The sequence below is a fragment of the Protopterus annectens genome, chromosome 17.part0, assembly GCF_019279795.1.
Source record: "Protopterus annectens isolate FY-2018-M chromosome 17.part0, PAN1.0, whole genome shotgun sequence".
Lineage (NCBI taxonomy): Eukaryota > Metazoa > Chordata > Ceratodontiformes > Protopteridae > Protopterus > Protopterus annectens.
The window spans coordinates 558,145,676-558,163,997 of NC_056751.1; the positions used below are offsets into that span (position 1 = coordinate 558,145,676).

Genomic DNA, 18,322 nt, shown 5'->3' on the forward strand with positions numbered 1-18,322 from the left:
ACTTTCCTTAATGTTTATAATGTATTTCAGGAACCCATTTCTGTCACCAGCAGCAATGCCTGTGTATTGGTAAAGTCTGGTGTGCAGCTTGCAGTCCTGGGTTTGATTCCCTCTATTTCCTGTTGTACACTGTAGCACTGGTCATTTAACCAGTTTGTGCTCCTGGTCACCTCTGAAAAGAGGTCTTTATATAGAGTGAATGATGTGAAGCTAAAATAAAAAACAAATGAATATCTGTCAGCTCATTTCATGTTTCCTGTTAAGTATGATGAACAGTGTCAGCCTGCTACCACTCACTGATTCTCAGATTGTGACGGCATGCTGAGAAGGCCATTAGCTGTCATAATGGGAGATTCGTTGAACAGATAAGTAATGCTGATTAACTTAATTCTGATTAAACTACAGTCAAGCATCTAATTATTTATTAATTTGTTAACCAGATAAACCTACTGGGTGCAACAGTACCTTTTCTGAGGGGAGCCTGGGAGTGCTGTCTGGTTAAGTGACTTGTTCAGATCTGGCAAATGCAAACCGACAGAATTAAACTCGAGATAACGGGAAACAAATTAACAGCTCATAGCCTTAATCCTGTGTGCTAAACTGCTAAACATGCCAGCTGACAATCCTAGCACCTGGAAAGGACAACTGAAAGAAGCAGTGAAAAACATTAATGCTTAATTAATTAATTAATTAATTAACAATTGCTAACTAACTAACAAATAAGGAACATAAGTGGGAATAAGGTGACATCTACTATAGCAAATAATAATAAATTATACAAAATTATTACATATTTTTCCCTTGGCCTATATCATCCAACACACTTCACATGCAAGACACAGCACACATTATTGTTAATCATTAGTTTTGCTTTACAATTTGACTGCTACCTCGACAAAATGGGATTGATGCCGACTCACAAAAGGTAGTTTCAGTGAAAATAAAAACAATTTCAAAAAATATTCACCAAAACTACCTTTGAAAAATGTTCAATGAAATTACCTTCAGCAAATATTTAAAGAAGGCATTTTTTAGAGGAGGGGAATCCCTTTCATTCCCCTCATGATGGGGGGATACCCCGTACCTTCCTGAACTTATATATACCAACTCTGAGGTCACACAACAATGGAAAAAGGATCAAACTCAATTTTTGGTGAAAGCAGTTGAAGAGAATGTCCTTCAGTCCATTCACATTCACCAAAATAACCTTCAGTGATCTGACACACTTCCTTACAATTACAGGGGTCAAGTTAGCATTTCAATGGTTAGCATTTTGGGTTAATAAATAAATTAACCAGATAAGTGACTGTACAAACTACATCATTTTTCAAAATCTTTCTCTACATCAATACCATTTTTTATTAGACTGCACATTAAATGTAGAGGTTAACAGTCACATATTTTTCACTTATTTTTTTTTTCTCCTTTCCTTTTTGACCTTACTACCTACTGACCATCAGGCCCTCTTTTAGCCTACAGACATATTTAATGAACTGCACATTTATGGGATTCAGAATTATAAAAATCATAAGCAACCACATTCATGAAGATCAAAAGAAGAGCTGAATTTCCAGAATGAATGTGCAGCTTAGTGCTTGTGAAGGCAGCTGACTTGATTTTTGCGGTATTTCATGTACTGTAAATTTCATTGATTCAGAATCCCTTCTGTGAATTGGAGGAATTTTTTTCTGCAGCACAAAACCAGGTAGATTAATGCATCCCAGGTCATTGTTTATTATCAACAGCCTGCATCTATGCTCAGTGTCCACAGTCTGATGCCATGGTGACATGGTGTAATTGTTAATCTTCAGTGTTGATCGGCAGTACTGCAGCGTATCTACCTCTTTGGTTGATATATCTAGATTACTCTGAAACTTAATTGTGCTCTTCTTACACCCTCCCTTCCAGCAAGCACACCAATCCTGCCCACTTCCTAACCACAGCAACACATTCTGTATGAGTGACAGTGGTATCTTTCATAATCCATGACTGAGTACACTGGGATTAAAGAGCTCATTCACACATGCATATAAAATGCCAGCTCACATTATAATACTCATAAGTAGGTGCTGTACGGCATCGGTTCTGCATGACATAAGCTTGCCAACTGATAATGAGAGTCATGCTTTGAGGGTGCACAGAGTAGCTGTAAGGGGGCAAAAGGTGGAGTGAGATTGTATAATCTGCTCACAGTATGTAGTATATCCTATATTCTGAGAACAGGATCACAAAATCAAATAGCATTTATATACAGGGCAAAAAATCAGGAGTGGCAGAAACAGATATCTTGCAGCATCACAAAAAGCAAACCTATTACACAACATTAATCCAGAACAAAACATAAACAGAAAATGTTTTGTTAGACATTCACACCACAGCTACATGCTAAAACATAGTTGAAGAAATGACTGGATCTGTCTACAATGTTGCCTGTGGGATGCCTTTGTTGGCTAAACCTGTAACATCTATTTTTACTGCATATTTCTTAATGTGCTCTTTCTATGTTTATATCAATACTATCTGTATTTTACCATTTTTTGCCAAATACATTTTTGTAGTTATTTACCCTCATTAACTGTAGCTGTACTTAATGGCAGGAGCCCTATCAGAAAATTCAAGTTTAGTAATCATATATTAATTTTCTCTGCTCCTCTCATTTAAAATGTTTGCACAACTTTTCAAGTGTGGTCACTGTACAGTCACATGAAATTTGTAGATCTAATTTTCAGCTGTTACTTTCACTGTAAATGAAAACAGTTGTTTTCAGATCAGGAAGTACCACCTTTAAGTTGAGTATATATTTAAGTTAGACATTTTGAGAGTAGCCTACATCTTCATGTTCATTGTAAAAAAGAAGAGTTTCTGAAAAGTGCATACAGAGCTGTAGTCCATTGAATATACAATATATACCTATGAACATCATTGTTACATAGCTGTCCTCTGAAAAAGGGTCTTGGCTGACTGGAATCTACCTGATTAGCTAAGTGCAGCAAACAAGTAAATATACACTCACGTGTTCGTAAAGCAGTAGCAGAGACCATGATAATTACACTGAAGTCCACATTTAAATTTTGTACCACCCATTCTTTGGTCTGGAGGGCAAACTGTGCTTTAATGTTGGTACATTTTAAGATCTACTACAGAAACATTTGGCAAAAGCTACCTCTACGTATCCTTCTCAGTCCTTATGGCTCAGTATGAGGACATGGGTAATTGCATGTGGAATGTAGAGTGATGATTTTTTTTTTGCTAGCCAGTGAAACTCTATGAGACTTAGGAAAAGCTATTGTCTGTTACCTGCATCTAAGTAAATTACAGTGATATGCTTTGTAATAGAGGAATCAGAAGCCCGGTTGTGATCTGGATGTGAATGTTGTAGCTATGTTTGTCTTACCTACTACACTAATTTCTGAATGGGTGTGCACTGTTAGCATGCAGCTTTTATTGCAGTCTTGGTGGTCTTTTTTATGTTACCTTTTGCGGTAACCTTGCTATGCAAACTACATCAGGCTGAGTATGTGAGTGCCACTCTGTGCATCAAATATGGATGTTGGCAGTGTGTTTTCATATAATAATGGTCACGTTATGCCATAAAAGATCGCTAGAGATTTGTTCACTTAATTGTTATTATTCTTGCTTGTTAATCTGTAAATCTTTTTCTACCATGCGTGTGTATACATGTCTGTCTTTCTCTTTATGTATATGTCTGTCTGTTCTGCCTCTTAATGCCTAAGCTATGTTTGAAAACTGCACATTGTGTGATCAAAACATCTACTCAGGTGCCAAACAGACTGATATACCTCCATGTTAATGCTAACACTTTATGGTGTGTAATTATTTTAATATATGAAGATGCCTTATGTCTCAAAGATACCTCAGAACATAAAGTACCTATACATAATCACACATCCTCTTGTAACACTAGTTTCCTGACACATTATTTATATGAATGCAGTTTTAGAGCCTCCACTTATGACTCAAATGACAGAGAGCAAGGAAAGGCAAAGCTTGATAGGTGTACCTCTACTGCATTGTGATTTAACAATACAGACATTAAGACATGTTTAGTTCAATATGCAAGATGTACAACCCCAAATTAAAGCTGTAAAATGTTTGACTAATTGTCTTACAGTCTGATGACAGGCATTTTAGAGCTAAGCTTCTTAGCTCTCACACTTAACATATTTTATTTAGACCTTCACCTGCTTTTACTTCTTACGTTGAGCCTCAACCTACAGTAAACTCAACATTATAATTACCGTATAGCCTTTGGAGAATAATCTGCTGTCTCTTTTCCAACAAGTTTCCACTCTGGAGTATTTCTAGTCTGGAGAGGTGTCCAAATTAGCAAAGCCTTCATGCAATAAGAGGTTTCTCACTTCATAATGCAGATGGCCTATTGTTATTTTATTTTATTTCAGTAAAAACATGCCAGGACTTGATAACTCAGCTTAGGAACTGAGTTTACTTTGATGAGAAATTTTCTTCAACTTGCCACACAGTTTCTCTTTTAGATTTCATCAAAAAGGGTTCTTTCTTTTTTATTTTACACCTGGAAAATGATTAAAAGCTCAGGTTTCTGCGATTGATGTATGATAGCTGTAATCTGAATTATGGAATATGATCAGTAAAAGTACGGCAACACCTTCATATCCAGCACAGGTAACCCCTGAGATATGATTTTCTGCAGGACAGCATATGAGATGCAGTTATAGTGTCAACAATGCATTGCGCAGTTGGAAGCCAGCCACTAAAATATTTATTTTTGTCCTTCAGATTAGTTTAAACATAAATAAACATCTTTAGTAAAATGATGAGACTGGCTACAGCTAAATGCAGCATAAAGTTAAAATCAAAATCCTCTGAAAGACTGACAAATTAAAAACTCCAACTCAGTATATATATATTCCCCCAAGTCAACTTTCTTCACACAAATAAAACCATTTATAATTGCTGAACTGCAGAAAATCCTATAGCTTCTTAGACAGTTACACTAATGTCCATCACAATGTGATCATTTTAATTTAACACTGAGCTAGTTGCGTTGTCTGTATGCTGACTACTTCCATTAAATGTTGGAACATAAAGTGATGATAAACCAGTATTTAAAAGAATCAACTAAATTTCCTTAGTTAATAAATCATAAAACTGAAATTTAAACTTTAAATTATGTACTGCTCAAAACAGCCCTAAGTCTTCTATTATTTGAAACTGAAACACAGTAACATTTATTGCTGTGCTTTAAAATCTTTGTCACTGTAGTGCCACCCTTTAGCACTCCTGTTGAAATCCTTTGGCTCCTCTTCTGGTGTCTTGCGGTGAAGCAGACCCATCTCAAATATGGCAGTGATCTTCTTCATTGGCTTTGCAGCTGCTTCCTTCAGCTTCCTTGCATCAAATCTGGGCTTGTAAAGGAGCAGAGGGAGTCGAAATATGAATGGTCGAGATTCTGGTTTTGTTTCCTGCTTTTCACCAAGCTTACTTTCTCCTGCATCAGCAGGGCTGACCTGTTCTGCTTCTTTTGTAGTCAGCATTTGATAAAGAACAGCATCCCACATCTTGGTCGCCCTTGATTCTTTTGTCTTCCCCTCAGCTTTCCTTTCACATGTGTTTTGCTGATCATCATCTACCGCTGTTGTCTTTGGAGCATCTGCTGGCATTTCTGGTAAAGGAAACTGAGGTATTTCTGGTTCTACAACCATGTGCTTCTTAAGACGGGTCCATCCACTTAACTTGGTTTTCAGAGGTTTTACTTTATCTGCTATCTTTGGCTGTGCTTCGGGCTTTGGGACAGCTGTCACTTCCTGATTAATAGATGATGCCTGCTTAGATGACCCCACACTTTCAACAGAAATCATTGTCACAAACAGCTTTTTTGGATCTGTTGACACATCACCTTGTTCTGTTAATGAGGATAAAGCTTCTGGCCTAGATATTGTCCTTTCAACAGGATAAGGGGTCAAGTCTTCTTTGGAAGCTGACTTTACAATGTGCCCTTCAGCTTTAGGTGTTATTGGTCTGACATTCTCAGCACATGAAGTACTGTCTCTTAAACCTTCAGATGGAGGGGTTTTTGTTCTTTCTGCCCCAAATTTGGGAGTCACATGTTGAATACTATCTTGTGTACCTGGGGTGATTGCTCTGAAGGCTTGAAGTACAGGTGTGGTAGCCCTAAGCATATCAGATTTAGATGCAGATTCCCATTTCTCTTGTGATGGTGTGTTAGGTGTCATGGCCTCAAATTGGGGTGCTTTTAGAATATTAGGTTGCAAATCATGACTGCCTGGTGTTGTCTCTCTTTGTGTTTCACTTACAGATTCTTTATACTGGGAGAATCCACTTGTAATAAAAGCAGATGTTCTGTCATCACTGGTAGGTGTCTTTGCTCTTGAGATGCTAACTAAAGGCACTGCAGTTGCAGATAATTGCACATTATGTATTTCGGTATCAGAAGTGCTTGATGATTCACCTCTTGCCATTTCACTTGCTGGTGTTTGAAAAAGAGTGGCATCATTTGTAGTAGCAGAAGGCATCTTATCCTGGCTGGTAGGTGTCTTTGCCCTGGAGGTGCTAAAAGCAGACACTGCAGTTCCAGATAACTGGTCAGTGTACCCCTGACCATGGCTACTCATATCATAGAATGTAGGTGCTGGAAATTCAGACGTAGGTGTCTTAGGCTTAGGTGAAACAGGGGTTTTAGGTCTTGAGCTGTCAGGGCTAATATATGCAATGTTTACAACGGGAAGTAGTTTAGGGGACGTTCGAGCTGCCATTCTTTGCTGGGTCTGTTTCTCAGAGGTTGAGGTGAAAAAACGTTTGATGGGTGAAAGCGGTGGTGGAGTGTATCTATCCTGCCGCTGATGCTGTAAAGGACCATAGTGCGCTGTTGAAAAAGTTTCTGTTTTGCTAAAGAATGTAAATTTTTGTTTTGGGTATGGTGATGGAACATGCTGTACACGAGACTTTACAAAGAATCGTGGAGGTAGTGAGATACTGAGGAAGCCAGCTGATTCAGGCGTCTTTGGAGGAGTTGAATGTTCACTATGTTCCAAGTCTGGGCTTGCTTCACTGACTGGAGACAGGGTGCAGCGAAAGGGAGGTGGTGGTTGTTGTGCCTGGGCTGCCTTCTTCTTGGCGGCTTTCTTCAACAGTTTCTGTAGCTTGACATTGTCCTTTGTTGGCTTCGGCAACAAAGGTGGTGGAGTAACATGTTGCTGTAGAAGTCCTGGTTTGTTTGGCGTTGTTAAGGCAGTGATCGCCATCAGCAAGTTATGTCACTGAAAGAAACAACATGGAGAAAGTGTGGTCAGTGACAGCATTGTCAGCTTTTAAAAATACTAACATCATCTGACTTAAATACACAGATGACAAAACATTACAAATTGCACATGATTAATACAAATATTGACTTCACCTGTTGTATATATTCAAAGTTCCAAACATTATAAAGCAGTCACCTCCAGTATAGATTTATCAGTATAATCCCCTGTATGCCACCACAGAGACTGCAGTTTTAACAAAACCTTAAATATAGTAACTTAAATGCTTTGGTCACCTTACATAACCCCTGAGCCTAAATGTAACACTTGGTAATGTCTAGTTACCCTTATCACTGACAGATAAGCTTATACCTCTGAACATCTTAGAGCAAGAATCTGGACAAAGTCATCAGTAAAAGTGGAACAAAGACCCAAAAATAGGGACAATTTTTAAATATTGCTCTTACAAACTTAGAAAGTTGATATAATAACAGGTTTTGCATTAATATGAATCTTCTGAAGAGTATGAAACCTAAAACTCAAACGTCTGTGTCATTATTTTAATTTCTGTCTTAAATGATTTGGCTTTTGTTTGCCAGAAAACCACTATTTTATGAAAAATGGACCAAAAATATGAGTCAAAAACCTGGACATTCTTTGAAAATCTGTACAGTTGAGAGGTATGGATAAGCTGTTAGTATTCATGCAGTAAAAAAGCTTAGTCAATAAATTTAAATTAAGTTAGTAGTAAATAAATAGCAGTCTGGAAAAAAACTGTCCTCATTGCAAGCATTAGTAAGTAATAACTTACTTTTGAGAATAAGTAATATTTTTTATTATGGAATATTTTAATTTTTATATTATGAGGTATAGCTTTCTATGTGTACAAGCCCCTGGTTTTCTCAGATAAATATGAGTATTCTAGATGGAAAAAACACATTCGTTATAGCCACCACCCAAGGAAAAAATGTATCCTATGTTTTTTTTTATATCAACACTAACTGTTGTACTTACCACAGTGTGAGTCTGTTTTAGCTATCCAGTCACAACTGTCAAATGGGATGCAGCTGAAAACAAAATTAAAGGTTCTAATTTATGCTAGTACATCAGCAAGAAGGCAGACCAAATTCAGCTGTACATCAGCATTAGTGCACAGTTCCTTGCTTCAATGTCTGCTGAATGTATTTAGCTGAAGAATAAGGCAGGCAGTTCTGTAGGGTATTATGTTTCTCTGACACCAGCTAGAGAAGGGTGCTGCGAACTGTAACCGCCTTCCCTGTCTACACAGATAACTGGATTTAGCTGCAGACAGAGTGAGCTATTCATATGCCATTCCTGTGCATGGATTGAGTCTGGGATTCATGGAGGCACACCACACTTCTTCACCAGGCTCGTGGAGACAAGTGGCATTGCTTGGCAACAGAAGAAGGCAATGATTATAAAAAAGCAAACATGCTGCAGTTGTGGACAGTTACCTGCACTTCAGGGCGTGTAAATGAGCCATGTAGCAAGTATATGGTCCTAGCTGTGTAGCATGACTGTGCAAGTTGTCAGATGCACAAGAGACAATCCATAGACCTACTGCACATAACATAGTGTGATTACGCAAGAACATAAAATGTGAACTCAGGCCAATATATCCAAGTGTAAGACCCAATTTCTCCTGAAGTCCCTAACTTTAAATTGTTCAGTGGTAGATACTGACCACCTTTGAAGCAATGACTATTTCTGAGAAATGGACAGTACAGTTCAAGAAATCAATCCAGTGTATGGTTGCAAAGACCTTTATATACCTTAGCCATTTCAGGAAACATTCTACAAGTGGCTCCTGCACTGTAGAATGCTGGTTCTGCATAGCTGCAGAACATAGCTAAACTGCCACATTTCTGAAAGCAACTAAAAACATATCTGATAAACAAATATAAATGGAAACGTTCTGATGGTGCAGGTTAACTATGTTCCAGATTAGGAAGTACATTTCACATAACAGTACAGAAATTCATATCTCATATGTGATGATAACTAAGGATGAAAACATTCTTACGTAAAAGTTATTTTTGGCTCCCTATTAAAATGCTGGCACTCGAAATGCAGAGTGCTAAAAAGCTAAACAAAAAAAAGACCAAAACTCAGAGAAGAGCAAATCCCAAAAATCGCAATTCTCCTTAAAACTTCTTTTTGTAGGGAGCAAGCACACCCTTCCCCAAACTTGTGTATGCCAACTCCAAGATCACAGCACCTTGGAGTAAAGGTAACATTCTGAGAAGTGGCATCGCAGACTTAGAATATATAAGGCTGTTTTTTCATCCATTCAGTGTCCGCATTTTGGGACTCACTCTAGCAGGCCACAACATTTCAAATGGTTACTCTGTTACTTTCACTTTCTTGTATCTTAAGTAGTACATAGTACCTGTTATGTATAATATTCAATATCTGTAATCATTCACAGAATTTATATAGCTGTGTTTCTATATTTATACTCTGTTCAGTGTAATCAATGAAATGCATCATCTGTTTGCATTGTTATTGCCTTTTTGGCTCAGGTTGATGGGTAAAAAAAGGTGTCCGGACCAGCTCACCTACCTTTTTATCAAACTGAATAAATAAAATAAAAAATGTTTAGAAGTTTTTGTATTATTTAGGTTGTTTGTGTTACTGTACCTGTCAGAGAAGGCACCAAGGACCACATGCCGCTACATAGTCATATAATATTTTCAGCTGCACTGCTGTGGTGTCTATGAATGTGAACACCTGTTGGATTCGTGAAACGGAAGAAAAGGAGTGTGCAGCAAAGTAAGAAATATGGAAGAGGAAAAAAAGATTCATACAAAAAGATGACATACTGGAATCTGCAAGATGGGAGAATAACAGTAATTTTTTGGGGGTGGAATAGTCCCACCACCACCTTTTTGGCCAGAATGAAAGAGAAGGAATGAATAAGATGGAAAGCAGAGTTGGAAGGAGAGACAGAGCAGTGTCCTGAGGGAAACATACAAACACAGAATAGCACAGACATGGGTGGAAATTTACTCTAAAGGATTGAGACGTGGGATGGGCAGAGGCAGGTTGAAGTTTAGATGAGTGCTTGATTGAAAATGTTGGATAACACAGGTGGTATGGGGCGTGACACAAGAGGATGTTGGGTAACACAGGTGGTATGGGGTATGACACAAGAGGATGTTGGATAACACAGGGGGTATGGGGTATGACACAAAAGGATGTTGGATAACAGAGGGGATATGGGGCATGACACAAGAGGAACGGAGTACATATGGCTGGGGGTGGGGATCACAAATAGATGCCATGCTACCTCTCATCCTGGTTTAAAAGGGCATTGCAAGGAGCCCACTGTATGCAATAAATCAATGTGGATGGTAGCATGGACCACACCTTTAACTAATGGGCTGACATTATGGGCCAGCCAGTCAAGCAAATCTGCAATAACATTACAAAAATCATTCTGCACATGATGTCTGTCTCCATATGGCTGTTGGTATGGGCTTCACTCTGCAGGGACTAGCCAGTCATGCAAATCTGCAAGGACATTGCACAGATCATTGTGCTTGTGATGGCTCTGTATGGCTGTTGGTATGGGCTTCACTCTGCAGGGACTAGCCAGCCATGCAAATCTGCAAGGACATTGCATAGATCATTGTGCTTGTGATGGCTCTGTATGGTTGTTGGTATGGGCTTCACTCTGCAGGGACTAGCCAGTCATGCAAATCTGCAAGGACATTGCATAGATCATCGTGCTTGTGATGGCTCTGTATGGCTGTTGGTATGGGCTTCACTCTGCAGGGACTAGCCAGTCATGCAAATCTGCAAGGACATTGCATAGATCATTGTGCTTGTGATGGCTCTGTATGGTTGTTGGTATGCACCACATTCTGCAGAGGCTGGCCGGTCATGTGACTCTCCATTGTTGGTATGCACCACATTCTGCAGAGGCTGGCCAGTCATGTGACTCTCCATTGTTGGTATGCACCACATTCTGCAGAGGCTGGCCAGTCATGTGACTCTCCATTGTTGGTATGCACCACATTCTGCAGAGGCTGGCCAGTCATGTGACTCTCCATTCACTTCAGAAGGTTCTTTACTTACGACATATGTCTTACCATTGCTCCGCACCACAGACTTCAAGTGCCACCTCGGACAAAGCACATGGGCCACCTGCCAGTGAGATGCCAGAGCTCACTCCCAGCCTGGTCAGCCTAAATAACCCCAATCACAACTTTATTAGATGCTAGACATGTTGGAGCTACATGTGGAGCAAATCTGTCACCCAGATCTGCAGTTATAAGACAAAGTATGAATGTGGTCACAAGTCAATCTGTCCTGACATTGGACTGCCTCATTTAATAGACATGTCAATCCTTGTTAGGGGAACAAACCATGACTGCCTACAAGCCTCTCCTGCCTCCTGTGGAAGGTCACAAAACTTGTATGTAGAACTGCTTTTGCTGAAAGAGAAAAGGGCAGATGAGAGAACTGTAAAACCTGTACAATGGAATGATCAAAACACATTTACAGTCTCACATATTTTCCACTGGATGCATTACAGGAAAGGCAACAGGCAAGCATGTCTCCCTTTTAAATATGTTAACATTCCTAAACTGAAAAAGCCCCCATTATGCATGAGGACCACACTAAGTAGTATGCAGTCTGGGTGACACTGTGCAGATTGACACCACCCCAGGACAGGGCCCTTCATAATCTCACACAACATGCAATAAGAGTATCACACTCAGTGCACCAATCCCATCCTCCATTGCCACATGGAAGATTCACACAGAAGCAGATGTAAATCATATAGTGAGCTTAAAAATAACCCTTACCCAACAGTCCCAGGACAAAAGAAAAAAAAATACCAATATAAAAATAAGCAAAAGCAAAAACCATACTTGGTCGACCATTCAGGGCATTTCTATTCTTTGCTTCCCAAAGGGTTCTTGCACTGCAGGTCATTGAAACAATCCCTGCACTGTTTCCTCAACTTGGTGATACCCATTTATAAGGAAAGCTCTTCAGCCTGGGAATACCACCATCCACTTCTTTAAATGCACCATGATGGAGAGTGGGGCAGTATGTGCTCTGTGAAATGGCCATAAAGGAATAAAGCGTTATCTTCACATCGTAATCATGATTTAGAGGCTACCATCTTGTTCATCGCTTTCATGAAGAACAAGATGGTAGCCTCTAAATCATGCTTACTATGGGATTTCTGCATTGTGGCTATCTGAGATCTTGCCCAACTCTGCAGCATGAACTTATGAGAATGAGTTGTTAAAGGTAGGAATAAGCAGCAGGATGCTCCATAAGCAATGAGTATTCCACAGCAAACTATAGCAATTCACAGACATTCAGACCTCCTAACCTAATCTGCCTATATAACAAATAAATAGGCTTAAACTTGGGGAGGCACACCTCAATGGTTGATGTATAACTAACAAAACATGCAAATTGCATGTTTTTTCATTTTTTACTTTGTTTTAGTGAAAGTGCATATTCGATGTTATGCACTTTCGCTAAAGTCAGTTCGTCAAAGTGCAGTTCGATTAACTGTACTTTCAACGTTCTGACAAGGACCCGACTCTGATCAAGTCACCTAACTGCACAGTGATTTGGGGCATTTGGAAAACTGATCTAAGCTCCTCAATGGTCTCCTGGTCTGCATAACTTCATACTGAATGTAATCAAAGTTAATTTTTTAGATGGAGGCAAATACCTCCACACCACCCCCACCCCCCCCCCCCCATACAGAGAGGTTTATTACAACTTCCCATTACTTAGTAAAATTAAGTCCAAGGCTAATGTACCTTGGTGAAAACAGAACTTCCCCATGATCAGTATTGACTTATCTTTTGTTAAACAGGTTAGTCTCGCTAGGCTAGTGGCCTCTTTCTAGGGAGACTCAAGGTGGTATTCATAATACTAGAGGAAATTTGGACAGGGCATCAGGAAACTTCCCCTGTTCTTTTTGATAAGTGATATGGAATATTTTGCATCTGCCTGAGCTACTACCATATCAAGCAGATGGGACCTTGGTTTAATGTCTCATCAGAGGGTAACACACTCAGGAAAGAAGCATTCCCCCTTATTCTGTACTGCATTGTCAGCGATCCATCTGCCTGATGTGGGAATAATGTGCAACCTTCTGCAGGTGTGAAGTTCAGGTAGAATGCATTATCACACTCAGCCCTGTTCTCACTTGGTGTATTCACAGCAATTGCATGCGGTTTCCTTATGCTCATTTTATTTCATAAAAAGCTGATGTTTTGCTACTGGAAATGTTTTGTTAAATTAAATACAGTTTTACTTTACTATAACATTTGGTTTCTATGGATGCTTTGTAGCACAGAAAGCTTGCAAGCAATGCTGCTCTTGCCAGAATACATAGTAATTTATATTTTCAGACTTTTTCTCCTTTAGCATTTTATTCTGATAGTGGGATAATTGTCTTTGCATGTACTAATAAATATTCTCCCTCCATCCCTGCTGAAAGTAATCCTTCCTAAGATAAGCAGAGTCTTATGTGCTGAAACAAACAAACAAATGATTTAACATTATTTTTTTCCTCCACAGCTGGAATTCTGAATGAGTCACACTGGGTCCAGAAGATTGCATCTAATCAAAGGATCAATAACAAACGCTTTGAGCTTTCTCTATTTCCTGCTTATCTAGGCAGCTGTTCTCTTGGCAATAGTTTTCACACAATATGTCAACGGATTTATTACTCTGCATTCTTGGCAGCTAACATTTTAGTGTTGATGAACAGTGTTAAATGGTAATCAGCATTTCATATAACATTTTTTTGCAGAAATATCTGCGGAGCATTTAAATTAGATTGACTTGCATCTCTTTAGGAATGTGTGGATTATTTTGATCTGGTTATTAAGAAAGTTTATGTTTGTCCCTTCTCCACGGGGTAAATCAAGGAGCTGATGTTACAAAATATGTGAGTCTTCTAAGACCTTGTGATGGCATCCGTCTTTCATGCCTTTGCAACTTGGGAACCTGTTAAAAGTAGTTTGCTTTGTGTGTTGTACAGCTAAATTAAACAAGCAGATTCCAAGGTGCCTTATTCAAAAAGTAACGCAAATATGAGGACACATCTTTACACAACCATAAATATGAATTTATGCATAAACTTTCTCTAACACTTTTAAACCATTGTTATGTAGATTTATATGGAATAATGTTCCGTGGAATGTTAATGTTTGTATGGTAGTACAATCATAACAGGAAAAAGAAAAGCAAATATTTGTTTTGTATTTTGTTTTTTAAAGATTTTACACTTGTGTTGATATAAGTGAACCATTGTCTGCTTTTTATGTTGTCAATTTTTTTGTCTAGGATGAAAAAAAGTTATGGCACTTGAGATAAAATAACGGACATTTACAGTATGCTATTTTTATGGATGTAAAACTACATTGTAAGTGGGGGATCTTTATGTCCTTTAATGGTGCTACACTGATGGTGTGCTACAAAATTAATGTTAATGATAAAAACAGAACATAGGCGTCCTGACAACTTGTCAGAAAATGGCCATCATAGCAGAATTTCCACACATACCTTAAGTTGCCAAATCTATATGGCAACGGGCTGCCATCAGGAAAGGCACTGTACCACCTCATTGTCCTACGAAGGCAAAAGTTTCTGTAATAGACAGCCAGATATGTGCCAAAATGTAGGTCACAATTTCCTAGGCATTTCCTTAACTTGTAAAAATGCTGTGAGTCTACATTATTTAAAATCATATGGTTTATTTCTACAAAAAGAAAATAAAAAAGACAAGCTGAATACAGTTTGTAGTGTAATAATTCATTGTTTAAAAAAAAGGAAAAAAAAAACATTAGTCAGTCTTGAAAACTATATTCTTTGGAATTGTTTCTGCTGTATTTCTTTTGTCAGTTCCATAGGTGGAAGCTATGCTTGGGTAACAAATAACCCCACTGAAAGGTAAACAGATGAAACGACTCTAGCAGACATACATATGGAGTTTATCTAAGAATGAGCAGTCAGTATTGAATGATTTCTTTAACATTTCCACAAGACTTTGTAAGAACTGATACATTTTGGGGGTGCCTGCATGAACTGCCATCTAAGAATGCCCCAGTGACAAAGTACATTTAATATTATTTGCAGTACCAGTGTGGTAGCTTCAGAACAATTACTTCCAGCTAGCGTAAAACATACTACACCGCTTCTAAGGAAGTCTCATAACATGCCCAACACAAGTTCTCCTTGTTAAAGTGTTACTGTGAAAATAATATGAAAATGGGAGATCACAACATTATCTGACTAGACAACATAATTCTTCAGACTTGGGATGTGGAAGTTAATCTTAAGTAAACAACACCTATAAAAATGTTTTAATGCATGTGGCCTGTTGCTTATCTAGTGAAATCTAGTTGCACTAAAAATGTGCAATTGTTGTGGTTATTCTTTGTACCCTAATGTAATTACATTTAAAGGAATGATTAATGTATTATTGTAGTCACATTATCAGAGGATAAAATAGTTAATAAAATGCATCATTTTAAAATATTTTTGGAGTTTCTGCATGCCTCCAGAGCCATCAGTCATAATATTACCTCCTTCTTGGCCCATTACTCAGTCCTTCCCATGAATGGAAACTTCTCACTCCAAAGCACAAGTACAGTCTATGTCTATCTTGAAGACCTTCATTTCTATCATTTTACCTGGGTTAGCATCACCTGCAAGAGTTAGAAGGGGATGAATGGGCAGCTGTGCCCTATTCAGCAATTTAGTCATCAATCCTTGAATATTCTGTTATTGTATGCAATGGGTCAGTGTGGGACAAGAGTCTTTCAAGGCCATGTGCTTGTCTAGGCCTCAGCTGCCCTTTGTCAGTGCATCTCCAGTTCTCCATGTGATTGCATCACTGTGGTGCTTTCTTATCTGCATACAAGCATATATCCATATTTGTTGTGCTTTTCAATTGCTCATCACCGATACTTATATCCAGAAACATAGGTGATGGGAGCAACTTCCCCCAGCTTAAAGTGTTAGGGGACATAATATTTAGATGCTGATTGGTCTTTAGTGCATTACCAGCATTCAAAGCTGAATGACAGTATTGCATTTGCAGCCAAGGAGGAAGCACTTTACCATTTAATATGTGGTATAAACTGATGTAAACATTTAGAAGTCTTTTTTTTCTCCCCAACTGGAAGTGGAGGGAGACTCCAGAATGGGGAACAGCACAGTGTGTCAGAATTGTTAGGTATGCGTTTGCTTACAACCTTCATGGAGATGTAAAGTGAGTCCTCACCCCTCTCTCTCTCTCTCTCTCTCTCTCTCTCTCTCTCTCTCTCACTGTGAAAACACAACATGCTTCTGCAAAGAGTACAGGCAAGTGTAATTTAATTAGAATATATAAATACTCCTAGAATACAGCTTTCTGTATTTCAGGAGACCATTCAGTATATGATAAAACACCAGACTTGCACTCATGTTTGAAGGTCACACATCTGATGAGTTCAGTCTGTGTGGTTGAAAGAAGCTTGCCAAACTGTGTACTGGTTTCATGTCAGTATCATTGCATGTACTGCTTAAAAACGTGCTAAGGAGGTAAAGTGGCATCCTGTTAGGAATCCAACAAATGTCACAGATAGTGCACAGAACAGGGGCTAATACTGATATATGTGCAATAAAAAAATTTGATTGTATGTGTCTGAGGGACAAATTTGCAACAGGGGTATTAATTGGTTACACAATGGTGAGACAGATACTGACATAGAAAGTATGCTTTGGACCTCATTAAATCTAAACAGAAACATATTTTACTAGCTTAATAATGCTGTGAAGAGTATGACATTCCTTTCCACTGCAGCTCCAGTTTTGTCTGGGAAGTGTTCCTCTAATATAAGGCTCACTTCCAAGTGCCTGCTCTATGTGAGTGCTTGCACTGTCTGCTTCTTGTAAAGGTTGGCAACATATTTGTATGTCACCCAGTTTACTCGACTATTTCAGCCATAGTGAACTAAACACGTATTGTGATTTCCTTAACCCTACATGTGTGTTTCCATTCCAGGGACTGACTGCTGTTGTAGGTATGGATTTAGAGTCACTATTTTGTTTGCCATTTCAATTCCTTACCAGAACAATCTTAATTAGTGTAAAATTCTCAGTATGTGTTATAAAGCATAGTATCTTTAACAAGACTGTTTCTGTCGCTAGTCTTACCTGTGCACACTTTCCTGCAAAATAAGTCACACAGGCAGTCAGGGGCTGACAGTACAGATGTTTAACACTTTTTGTTCAGGGATGTCAAGTGCACTCATCAACAGTTATCCCTGTATAAGATCAACTCAGTGGGACAGTTACTCTAAATGTTTCCTCAGCAGAAGATTGATTTTTATAAGCTTAGCATGGCCTAGATTTGGGAGTGAAAGCTAATTTCTAGTAAGGGAATAATTTTGTTCACTTATACCTATTTACACAGATGTACAGAAAGGGACATTTTGTGGTCATGTGACTTATTCCAAGGTCACTTAGGAAGACATTTAGCTTTATTTTTAACTAAACTTTCAGGCAGCTGGTTATCAGCCTAATTTTCTGACTCATGTTTTTTTCTGCCTCTGTTTATTGAAAAAGAAAATATCTTATAATTTTAAGCAGTTTGGGGAGCATGATGTCTTTTAATAATATGACAATCCATGGACCAAAATGCAGAGATTGCTCCTTATGTTTATTAAGCTGTGTTCTACTGGTACTCTGTGCATATGTTTTTATCTGTTTGTATTTCATAATGATTATCTCTGCCAGTTTGTACAATAGTACACCTTTTATACTTTTTAAAAATAAATATACATTTTAATGAATTTGACACCAGTGTGCATTTTATTTCATTCTTTAGACTAATGGCATGTTATTTAAAATTAGTTTCAGTAGTCTTGGCGTGCAGGACTACATCACACAGTGGACCTATATACACTCTACTTAAAAATACGTCACAAAAATATACTATTTATTTGTTTATGTTTTCAAGAATCCTATTACATAGTAATGATTTCTGGAGATGGTGAGGGCAATGTATC

The 18,322-nt window shown here is 38.4% G+C and overlaps 1 protein-coding gene across 3 annotated transcripts in view; it reads left to right on the forward strand.

The window, feature by feature from the left end:
• The window catches only part of LOC122791600 (non-muscle caldesmon-like), a 1,000,623-nt gene extending 982,512 nt beyond the window's left edge, over positions 1-18,111 (forward strand). For all 3 annotated transcript variants that reach the window (XM_044059382.1, XM_044059381.1, XM_044059384.1), the window contains one exon: positions 13,842-18,111. The gene's annotated coding sequence lies outside the window, so the exon portion shown is untranslated. The remainder of the gene's footprint in view (positions 1-13,841) is intronic.
• Positions 18,112-18,322: the final 211 nt, after the last annotated feature.